This window comes from Mus pahari, chromosome 8 (genome assembly GCF_900095145.1).
Source record: "Mus pahari chromosome 8, PAHARI_EIJ_v1.1, whole genome shotgun sequence".
NCBI classification, from domain to species: domain Eukaryota; kingdom Metazoa; phylum Chordata; class Mammalia; order Rodentia; family Muridae; genus Mus; species Mus pahari.
The window spans coordinates 18,905,615-18,917,364 of record NC_034597.1 but is presented as its reverse complement, the minus strand read 5'-3'; the positions used below and the strand labels follow the sequence as shown (position 1 = coordinate 18,917,364).

The window sequence follows — 11,750 nt, the reverse complement described above, 5'->3', positions numbered from 1 at the left end:
CTCTAACCATTCCTTGAACCCATTATGCTTGCCAAATGCTATAGCCCAATGCCAGGTGTTTGCGGTTTCTGCCTTTATAAACCCCTTACCCCTTGAGCTCGGGGTCAACTCCTCTACCCCTGCGTAGGATACGAGTTGTCCCTAGTGCACTGGCCTTTCCCGAATAAACCTCTTGCTGCTTGCATCAAGATTGATCTCTCATGAGTTTTTGGGCATTGTGTCATCCCGAGACTTGAGTGAGGCTCTCCCCATTTCGTGGGTCTTTCATCTTGGGGGCTCATCCTGGATTTGCAACAACCCTCGAGCTCCGAAGACCCCCTTGGAGGTGAGATTCTGTTTGTCTCTGCCCTCTGGTTTGTCTCTGTTAGTTTAATCTCTGCACACAGCGCTGCTCGGAATTGTTTTTTTTTTTTTTTTTTTTTTTGGTTTTTATTCTGGTATTTTTCTTGTTTATTTTCTGCTTCGGGGGACACCCCAACCCTGGAGGGACCATTGTCCTGTCTGAAGGTCGAGAACAACTCGGCGACCCTCCTCCTAAGGAGAGACTGCCCGCCTCTGCAACCATCTGGAAGCTTTCTCTGGTTCTGGTCGTCCAAGTGGAAACGGACGGTTGTTGGTTTGTGTCTTATTCTGACTTGTGTGTCCTTTGTACTTCTTGTGACTTGGATAATGGGACAGACTGTGACGACTTCCCTCAGTCTGACTTTGGACAACTGGACTGAAGTTAGGGCCAGGGCTCATAATCTCTCTGTTGAAATCAAAAAGAAACCGTGGCAGACTTTTTGTGCCGCAGAATGACCAGCATTTGGTGTTGGCTGGCCTCCAGAAGGCACTTTTGACTTGACCATCATTTTTGAGATCAAAACAATTCTTTTTCAGGAAGGACCAGGGTCGCATCCAGATCAACAACCATATATCATTGTATGGCACGACCTGGTCGGACTTCCAAGTTCTGGCGCTCAAAAATTCCACCAGTAACAAACCGAAAGCAAAGACCCCACCCGAAACGGAGCCTTCCAAGCCCACTGCTCCTCCTAAGATCTATCCCAAAATTGAGGAGCCCCCTGAATGGCCCATCCCATTCCCTCCGCCTTATCCCCAACCTCAACACTCTCCCCCTACCCTCGGACCATCCCCTGATCAGGGTGGGGAGGGACCGGGACCAGCGGCGGTGGGAACTAGGAGCCGCTGCGCTCTTAGTCCCGAGGGACCTGACTTTACTGTCAGTCTCCTGCTTAGGACGCATGGGCCCCCTTTGGGTCCACCCAATCTTCAGCCCCTCCAGTATTGGCCCTTCTCTTCAGCTGATCTATATAATTGGAAGACTAACCACCCTCCTTTTTCAGAGAACCCTGCCAGTCTAACTGTACTGCTAGAATCACTCATGTTCTCACATCAGCCCACCTGGGATGATTGTCAACAACTTTTACAGTAGGTCTTCTTCACTGCTGAAGAAAAAGAAAGGATTCTCCATGAAGCCAGGAAAAATGTTCCTGGCCCCAATGGGTTTCCCACGACCCTCCTGAATGAAATAGATGCTGGTTTCCCCTTGGATCATCCTAACTGGGACTTCAACATGGCAGCAGGTAGGGAGCAACTGACCATCTATCACAGGGCTCTTGTGGCAGGCCTCCGAGGGGCAACAAGATGCCCCACTAATTTGGCTAAGGTAAGAGAGGTACTTCAGGGCCCTGTAGAACCCCCGTCCGTGTTTTTAGAACGAATCATGGAAGCCTATCGAAGGTATACTCCTTTTGACCCAAGCTCAGAGGGGCAGCAGGCGGCAGTGGCCATGGACAGTCATAGGACAGTCAGCATCAGACATTAAGAAGAAATTGCAGAGATTAGAAGGGTTGCAGGACCTTGCTTTATCTGATTTAGGGAAAGAAGCAGAGAAAGTGTATCATAAGAGAGAGACAGAAGAAGAAAAGAAAGAAAGAGAACAAAAGGAAGCTGAAGAAAGAGAAGAAAGGCAGGATCACAGGCAGGAAATAAATCTGACTAGAATCCTGGTCGCAGTTGTGGCAGAAAGAAATAGAACAGGAAGGTAGCCAGGGTACCAGGGCAACAAGCAGTTCCCCGAAGGAGGCTCCGGGTGCCCGAAACCACAGACCTACAGGACCCTTGGATAAGGATCAATGTGCTTATTGCAAGGAAAATGGACATTGGACTAGAGAATGCCCCAAACCATAAGTGCTGACTTTGGGAGAAGATAGTGATTAATGGGGATTGGGCTAGGAACCCCTCCCCGATCCTAGGGTAACCCTAAGAGTGGAGGGGACCCCGGTGGAATTTCTGGTGGATATGGGAGCTGAATATTCGGTCTTAAAACAATCTTTAGAGAAACCACAAAAGTGAAAGAACTATTGTAGTTGGGGCTACAGGTCAAAAGCCTTACCCATTGGTGACTTCGAGAATTGTTAATTTGGGGAAAAAGCAAGTGGCCATTCTTTTTTAGTGATACCTGAGTGTCCTGCCCCGCTACTGGGAAGAGATCTATTTACTAAATTAAAGGCTCAAATCAGGTTTATGTCTGGTGGACCAGAAGTCTCCTGGGGAATACCCCCAACTTCCATTATTTTAACTATAGGGATGGAGGAGGAATATCGCTTACATGAAGCCCCAACACAAACCAGCTTTAACATTGAAGGCTGGTTGACGGCTTTTCCTCAAGCATGGGCGGAAACAGGGGGAGTGGGAATGGTGAAGCAAGTACCTCCAGTAGTGGTGGGACTAAAAACAGATGCCACTCTGTTTGTGGTTCGACAATACCCAATGAGTAAAGAAGCATGAGAAGGAATCAGACCCCATATTCTGAGACTCTTGCAGCTTGGCATCCTAGTCCCATGCCAGTCCCCCTGGAATACCCCCCTCCTTCCTGTCAAAAAGCCGGGAACTAGAGATTATAGACCAGTACAAGACCTCAGGGAGGTCAACAAAAGGATTCAGGATATACATCCCACTCTCCCAAATCCATATAATCTACTCAGCTCATTGCCAAAAGAGAAAAAAACGGTATACTGTTTTAGATCTAAAGGATGCCTTCTTTTGCTTAAGACTACACCCCTCTAGCCAGCCCATTTTCACTTTTGAGTGGTGAGACCCAGAATCTGGAGTTAAAGGAAAATTGACATGGGCCAGGCTGCCACAAGGTTTTAAAAACTCCCCTACTATATTCGATGAGGCATTACATCGAGATCTAGCCTCTTTTAGGGCTACTAACCCACAAGTGACCCTCTTGCAATATGTTGATGACCTGCTGCTGGCTGCTACCACCAAAGAAGAATGCCAGCAGGGGGCTAAAAACCTCCTGGCAGAACTGGGTGAGTTGGGGTACTGGACGTCTGCTAAAAAGGCTCAGTTGTGCTGGACTGAAGTCACATACCTGGGATATGCCTTGAGAGATGGAAAGAGATGGCTGATGGAGGCCCAGAAAAAGACAGTGACCCAGATTCCAACCCCAACTACCCCCCTCCAGGTAAGAGAATTCCTGGGCAAAGTTGGGTTTTGTAGGTTATGGATCCCTGGATTCACCACCCTGCTTTATCCTCTTACAAAAGAAGGAGGTGAATTTGAATGGACTGAGACACAACAGGAGGCCTTTGACAAGATCAAACAGGCTTTGCTCACTGCCCACCCCCCAACCCCACCCACCCCACCCCATCCCGCCCACTCTGGCCTTGCCCGACCTCACCGAGCCATTTACTCTGTATGTGGATTAACAGGCTGGGATACCGAGAGGAGTCCTAACTCAGACCCTAGGACCATGGAAGCGGCCCATGGCCTACCTATCAAAGAAACTGGACCCAGTGACCAGCGGATGGCCATCATGCCTCAAGGCCATTGCGGCCATGGCACTCCTTGTCAAAGATGCTGACAAATTAACTCTGGGACAAAAAGTTACTATTGTAGCCCACCATACTCTGGAAAGCATAATTAGACAACCCCCTGAATGATGGATGACCAACGCTCACATGACCCACTACCAGGCCCTTTTATTGACTAACCATGTAACCTTTGCACCCCCTCACTACACTTAACCCCGTTACCCTGCCCCCTGAGATTGGAGATTCAACGGTGATCCATCAGTGTGCCGACATCTTGGCAGAAGAGACCAGAATTAGAAGAGATCTGAAAGACCAGCCCTGGGTAGGGAGTCCCAGCTGGTATACAGATGGCAGCAGCTTCGTGGTTGAAGGTAAGCGGAAGGCAGAACTCATCGTCTTAATTCAAGCCCTCTGTCTGGCAGAGGGTAAAAGCATCAGCATTTATACAGACAGCAGGTACACCTTTGCTACTGCCCATGTCCATGGTGCTATCTACCAGCAGAGGGGCTTATTAACCTCGGCAGGAAAAGAAATTAAAAACAAAGAAGAGATTTTGAGCCTTCTTGAGGCCATCCACCTACCAAAAAGGGTGGCCATCATGCATTGTCCAGGACACCAAAAGGGACTTGATGGCTGACTTGACAGCCAAACAGGCAGCTCAAGGCACCATGATACTCAATCTACACCCAGAAATGGATTGGCATGATTTAAAGGAAAGCAGCTTCCATTACTCTCAAGAAGATCTAGATGCTATGGAAGCATTAGGACATCACATACCTCTTATGAAACCCATATCTGGGATCAGAAGCCCATCCTACCCAGCGGAGAGGCTCATGAGTATATTAAAAACTTACATTCTCTGACTCATCTGGGAGCCAAAAAGCTTAAAGAATTGGTACAAACTTCTAATTATTATGTTATTGGACTCAATGATATTGTGCAGAAGGTGGCAAGAAGCTGCCACTCCTGTGCATTGACTAATGTGGGAAAGTCACCTTTTACCCCAAGAAGAAGACTATGAGGAGATAGGTCAGGAGCCTATTGGGAAGTGGATTTTACTGAACTCAAACCTGCCCGATACAGGTGAAAGTATCTGTTAGTGTTTATAGATACTTTTTCAGGATGGGTTGAAGCCTTCCCTACCAAAAATGAAACTGCCAACATTGTGGCCAAGAAGATCCTTGAAGAAATTTTCCCCAGATTTGGGATCCCCAAGGTAATCGGGTCAGACAACGGGCCCACCTTTGTTGCCAAGGTAAGTCAGGGAATGGCCAGGATGTTGGGGATAAATTGGAAATTACATTGTGCATACAGACCCAAAGGTCAAGTCAGGTAGAAAGAATGAATAGAACATTAAAGGAGACCGTGACTAAATTAGCCTTAGAGACCAGTGAAAAGGATTGGACAGTCCTCCTTCCCTTTGCCTTGTTCCAGGTAAGAAACTCCCTGGGAAAGTATAAATTAACCCCTTATGAACTCCTGTGTGGTGGCCCTCCTCCCCTCACTGAGTCAGGAGGAGTCCACGATCCTGATGCTTCATTGTCTAAACCTTTGTTTGCTCGCTTAAAGGCTCTGGAAACTATGAGAAAGGAGGCCAGGGATTTGATTCGGGAAGACTACAAACCTGGAGACCTAGCTGTACCCCACTCGTTCCAAGTTAGAGATGCTGTCTATGTCTGAAGACACTGTACTGGAACTTGGAAGCACGGTGGAAGGGACCCTATTTGGTACTGTTGACTACCCCCACTGCTGTGAAAGTAGAGGGGATTACTGCTTGGATTCATGCTTCACAACCCAAAAAGGTACCACCCCCTAAAGACGAATGGCACCTGGAAACTACGGATGACCCTCTTAAGCTGTGTCTTCATCACAGAAGGGACAAGACTGATGAGCAAGGCTAACTATAATTCCCATGCTCCCCAGAAGTTGACTTGGCAAGTGTTATCTCAAACAGGAGAAGTAGTTTTTGCCATTTCAAAGGAGGCACCCCCAGGGACATGGTGGTCGCCCCTATACTTTTGTTTCTGCCAATTTATTCTGCAGTCCCAAGTACCCCCCCAACCTGGTCCAAAGCTATGTGTTCTATAGCTGTCCCGAGTCTAAAAAGGGTCCCCACTGTGGAGGACCCCAAGAATTCTTTTGCAGAAAGTGGAGTTGTGTTACTTCCAATGATGGAGACTAGAAGTTGGCCTCATCGTCTGCCAGGGAAGGACTAGTTTTTTCCTTTGTTAATCCAGGACCTGGCCAACATGTAGTAATGAGGTTGTACAAGGATGAGTCATGCAGATCTACAGATTTAGATTATATAAAACTGCAGTTCACTAAAGAAGGACAAATGTACAATCTTCCCCAGTGGCTAGAGGGCATGACTTGGGGCATTGTATTTTACAAGCATGGGGGAGGGTAAGGATCTCGACTTCAGGTTCACCTAAAGGTAGAACATCGCCCGACTCAGCTGGTGGGACCTAACCAGGTACTGGATGACCAATCCCCCCCACCCCTGATCCCCAAGCCACCACTACAGGTACTGCAACCTTTCCCGACTTTGCCTACCTCTCCCCATTCATCTCTTAACCCTTTCAGCAACCTTTCTGTTGCCCCAGCCAAGACAGGACAGAGATTAATCATTCTTGTACAAGGAGCCTTTAGTGTGATAAACTGAACCAATCCTGATATGACTGAGTCTTGTTGGCTTTGCCTAGCTTTAGGACCTCCTTATTAAGAAACAATTGCAGTGTCTGGAACATTCAATACCACCTCCAGCCATGAGGCTTGTGTTTGGGGAACCAGCCATAGATTAACCCTTACTGAAGTAACAGGTATAGGTACCTGCCTGGGGAACCCACCAGCTGCTTATTGACACCTATGTAACACCACCCTGGAGAGCCCTAGCACTTCTGACATTGAGTATCTGTTCCCTGGTCTAGACAAATGGTGAGCCTGCAGTACAGGACTCCTTGTGTATCTACTTCAGTGTTTGAAAAATACCAAAGACTACTGTGTACTCATACAGTTAGTGCCCAGAGTCCTTTTCCACCCTACTAACTGTTTTGTAGACAAATTTGTCAGGCGTCTAACCTGCTATCGGGGAGAGCCCATCAAGTTGACCTTGGCAGTCATCCTGGGCATCAGAGTCGCTGCGGGTGTAGGGACAGGCACTACTGCTCTCATAAGACAGCCCCATTATTTCCAAGAACTAAGATCGGCTATGAATGACAATTTGAGAGCATTAAAGAAATCCATAACTAAACTTAAAGAATCCTTAACTTCACTTTCAGAAGTGGTCTTACAAAATAGGAGGGGTCTAGACTTGCTGTTTTTAAAAGAAAGAGGGCTGTGTGCTGCACTTAAAGAAGAGTGTTATTTTTATATAGATCATTCTGAAGTAACTGAAGATTCTATGAAAAAAACTGAGAGAACTAGACAAAAGGCAGTGAGAGAGAGAGAGAGAGAGAGAGAGAGAGAGGCCAATCAGGGATGGTTTGAAAAATGGTTTAATAAGACCCCTTGGCTGACCACTCTGATCTCCACCCTAATGGGACCCTTGCTTATCTTGTTGCTATTTCTTATAATAGGACCATGCATTTTAAATCGGCTAGTAGCTTTTATTAGAGAGAGAGTTAGCGCAGTACAGCTTTTAGTCTAGAAACAACAATATCATACCTTAAGAAACCAGAAGTTTCAGGAAGAAGATAGCATCTAGTTCTAAGATTAGAACTATTTACTAGAAAGAGTGGGGAATGAAAGATTCTGAGAGAGAGTGAAAAATTATTTAAGCCCCTAGACTTGTGTCCAAAATAGACCTCACTAATGGCAGGGAGTAGAAGTTTAACTTGCCCCATTGTTCCAAGATGTACTAACCACAAAGTAGAAGTTTAACTGCCCCATTGTTTCAGGAAATGTTTGTACAGAATACTCTAACCATTCCTTGAACCCATTATGCTTGCCAAATGCTATAGCCCAATGCCAGGTGTTTGCGGTTTCTGCCTTTATAAACCCCTTACCCCTTGGGCTCCGGGTCGACTCCTCTACCCCTGCATAGGATACAAGTCGTCCCTAGTGCACTGGCCTTTCCCAAATAAACCTCTTGCTGTTTGCATCAAGATTGGTCTCTCATGAGTTCTTGGGAGTCATGTCATCCTGAGACTTGAGTGAGGGTCTCCCTATTTCGGGGGTCTTTCACTAGGACAGCCAGAGTTACATAGTGAGAGCCTTTCTCAAAAAGAGGAGGGGGGGGTTGTGAAAAATGTTGTTACTGTGTCATAGCAAAATATCAGGATGCCTAAGAAATCTTGTGAGGAGCTGGGCGGTGGTGGTACATGTCTTTAATCCCAGCACTTGGGAAGCAGAGGCAGGCGGATTTCTGAGTTTGAGGCCCGCCTGGTCTACAGAGTTCCACGACAGCTAGGACTATACAGAGAAACCCTGTCTTGAAAAACCAAAAAAGAAAAAAAAAAGAAAAGAAGAAAAAGAAAAGAAATCTTGTGAGGAAATTAATTTACTAAAGCAAAATTTCACCAAGTAGTTCACATACTCAAATGTCTTGGGAATGAGGGTCTGCTTGACAATTAAGCTGTGCCCTGACCTCAAGCCTTAATGCATATGGTAGAAGTGAGTCCTGACCCCATCCCTAGATTCTGACTTCTGTACCTACTCTTTTGCATGTACACTACTTCCAAGATAAATAGCCATCTTTCCTTTTTCAGTGGTAGAAAACAGTCTCAAACTTTGAAAACTCTGCTGGCTTCAGCTCTGAGACCAGACAGAAATCTATGAGATCACTCCTGGGGAGAGATCTAGGGCAGAGGCAGTGAATGTGTAGTCAGACTGAGGACAGGTTCAACTATGAGAAGAACCTGAGGTCTTAAGTGTTAATTGACCCCTTCCCCCTCCTCCCCTGCTATCGGAATATTTCTTAAGACTGTTCTCAGAATTTCCCAATTAGGACTAGCATCCCTTCACACCTGAACAATTCATGTAATTTAACTTTGTTTTCATATAATGCATATCTCCTTCAGTTTCTATTGTCTGGTCCTGGAAGACAGAGAAGAATCTAACTTTGTTTTGTGAAGCTGTGCTCAGCAATGAATCATCAACATGGATGCCTTCTAGGAAGGCCTGGGAGTATGTGGAGGGGGCAGAGAACTCCCCAGATGCAGGAGCTGTGCACTTTCCCATTTGAGGAGTTCTGGGAGATCTTTGGTTGTTTGGTTGTTGGGTTTCATGTCTACTCAGTCCAGTGTGAACTGAAGTTCCCAGAAAAAGTTCATACCTTACTTTGAATCTTCTATGCAGGTTGGTTAGAACTTTAACAAACTGTGAAGAGGTTGGAATGTTACAAGTCCAGAGACTAGGATTTATCTTGGGTTTTTTGGTTTTAGTTTTGGTTTCTAGATATGTATTTTCTTTTATTGTGTATAAGTGTTTTGCTTGCATAGGCTTATGTAACATATGCATGCCTGAAGAAGGCACTGAACCCCTGGAACTGAAGTTAGTTCCAGATGGTTGTGAGCCACCATATGGATGCTGGGAAACAACCCAGGGCTGCTGTAAATTCAAAAAATGTTCATAACTGCTGAGCCACTTGTTTGTCCTCTTTCTTTCTTTCTTTCTTTCTTTCTTTCTTTCTTTCTTTCTTTCTCTCTCTCTTTCTTTCTTCTTTTCTTCCATCCTTCCTTCTTCCTTCCTTCCTTCCTTCCTTTCTTTCTTTTCTTTGTTCTTTTATTGATTTTTATGTGTATGCATATATGTCTGTGTGCACATGTGTGTGCCTGGTGATGAACATCAGAAAAAGGCATCAGAACTCCTGGGATTAGACTTATAGACAGTTGTAAACTGTTATGTGTGTGTGTGGTGGAACTTAAACCCTAATCCTCTGGCAGAGAGCAGTAGGTGCTCTTAATCTCTGAGCCATCTCTCCAGCCGTTCTTGGGCTATCTTTAGCCTACTAGTTGCTACCCATCTCGGTATCCAACTTAATATTCCTGTGACTATCAGCTGAAACCTTTTAAAGGTCTTAACTGCAGAGTCCTGCTCGGCCATGTGGAAGGGACAGTGTGACATGGTTTCCTGCCCCTGGAACAGAGCCAGCCAGGCATGAGCCTCCACAATTATTGACAGATACTAGGCATAAGGATTGTTTTATTTTATGTTCCTCCTTCAGGGAACTGTCCTCTCTACCAAGGTTAATGACTCCATGATAATGAGAAACAGCACATGCTGGAGGCAAGTGTAAGTCTCAGCAAAATAGTCAAACACTGTGACATACAGAACAGCCCTTAGGGCTGTGGGAAAGAACTCTGAAAATCTGAGGTCAAAAATATATAATTTCTCAACTATGCAAAATATAACGATGCAATATGGATTATAGGAGGGGCTTTTTAGACCTAGAAAAACAGAGGCAACTGCACTATGAGCAGGATTGTCAGGAATATACAAAGGTAGGCTGATTCTTGAGTTCAAGGTCAGCCTGGGACAGAGCTAATCTATGTCTAGGCATGGTCAGAATGGTAATCTCAAGGTGGATTCCACCCAGATAAATTTATTGTTTGTGATTTTAAAAGGCAGGCTCTGAATTCATTTGCCATGTTAAAAAAAAAGTGCACTTGCTGTCTTCTAAGAATCAAGGGGCTAAACTCATAGAATGCAAATTTATGGGATGGTCAAGAGGGAAACTGAAGTAAATGATTGAATTGATATGTAAATAAAAGATTGGAGTTTTTGCATGAGATGAGCTGGGGAGAGAGAGAGAGAGAGAGAGAGAGAGAGAGAGAGAGAGAGAGAAAATTTTTTGTTTGTTTAGAATTTTTTTCTGGAGATCTCAGGAAAGCAAACACAATTCTTTTAGAATTTTTTCTAACAGGAGTTCTGACTTTGGTTGGAAATCCCAAGAATTACTTAGAATTTTTTATAGAAAGTCCAAGAATTGTTGTAATACTTTTTATTTATTTTATATATATGAGCACTCCATCACTGTCTTCAGACACACCAGAAGAGGGCATCAGGTTCCATTACAAATGTGGTTGCTGGGAATTGAACTCAGGACCCTAACTGTGCTCTTAACTGCTCAGCCATCTCTGTAGCCCCTCCAAGAATTTCTTTTAGCCACTTTTCTTTTTCTTTTTTTTTTTTTTAAAGATTTATTAATTTATTTTATGTATGTGAGTACACTGTAGCTGTATAGATGGTTGTGAGCCTTTATGTAGTTGTTGGGAATTGAATTTTTAGGACCTTTGCTCACTCTAGTCAACCCCACTCACTCCAGCCCAAAGATTTATTATGTAAGTACACTGTAGCTGTCTTCAGACACACCAGAAGAGGGCATCAGATCTCATTACGGATGGTTGTGAGCTACCATGTGAACTCAGGACCTTCAGAAGAGCAATCAGTGCTCTTACACACTGAGCCATCTCATCAGCCTCTATAGCCGCTTTTCTGACTTTGGTTGAAAAGCTCATGAGCTCTTGAGGGACCCTACGGGCTTTTTCTAGTCCCACACCCTCCTTATATCTTCCCCCCTCCAGTCTGGGGTCAAGGCTAGCCCAAGTTCCATTCTTCACCCACAGGAGTATTCTTGAATAAAAAAATTCTCAGAATGTACTGACCCTCTGGAAAGTCCCAGGTAAAGTTCAAATGTGTGTCACACTTGCTAGCCAATAGATTTAAAGGTCAATATGCTTAGCCAATAAGTTTGAACTGTAACCTTGCTGATGTAACCTATGCCCCTAAAAAGTATAAAAACTGCTTATAATAGCCATTTGGGGTTGCCTTTTAGTCACTTGCCTTGATGGACTAATTGAAGTTCAACCTCCCCCCACCCCCACATGCTAGAAAATAACCTCTTGCTTTTGCATTGATCTGTGTCTTGTGTCTCACTCGGGAGCATCTCCATGTAAGTACCACTGACCAAGGGTCAGGGTCTTA

The 11,750-nt window shown here is 45.0% G+C and overlaps 1 pseudogene; it reads left to right on the top strand.

Annotated features, from left to right (window-relative positions):
- The first annotated feature begins 669 nt into the window (after positions 1–669).
- On the top strand, positions 670–5,728 carry LOC110325732 (annotated as a pseudogene).
- Positions 5,729–11,750: the final 6,022 nt, after the last annotated feature.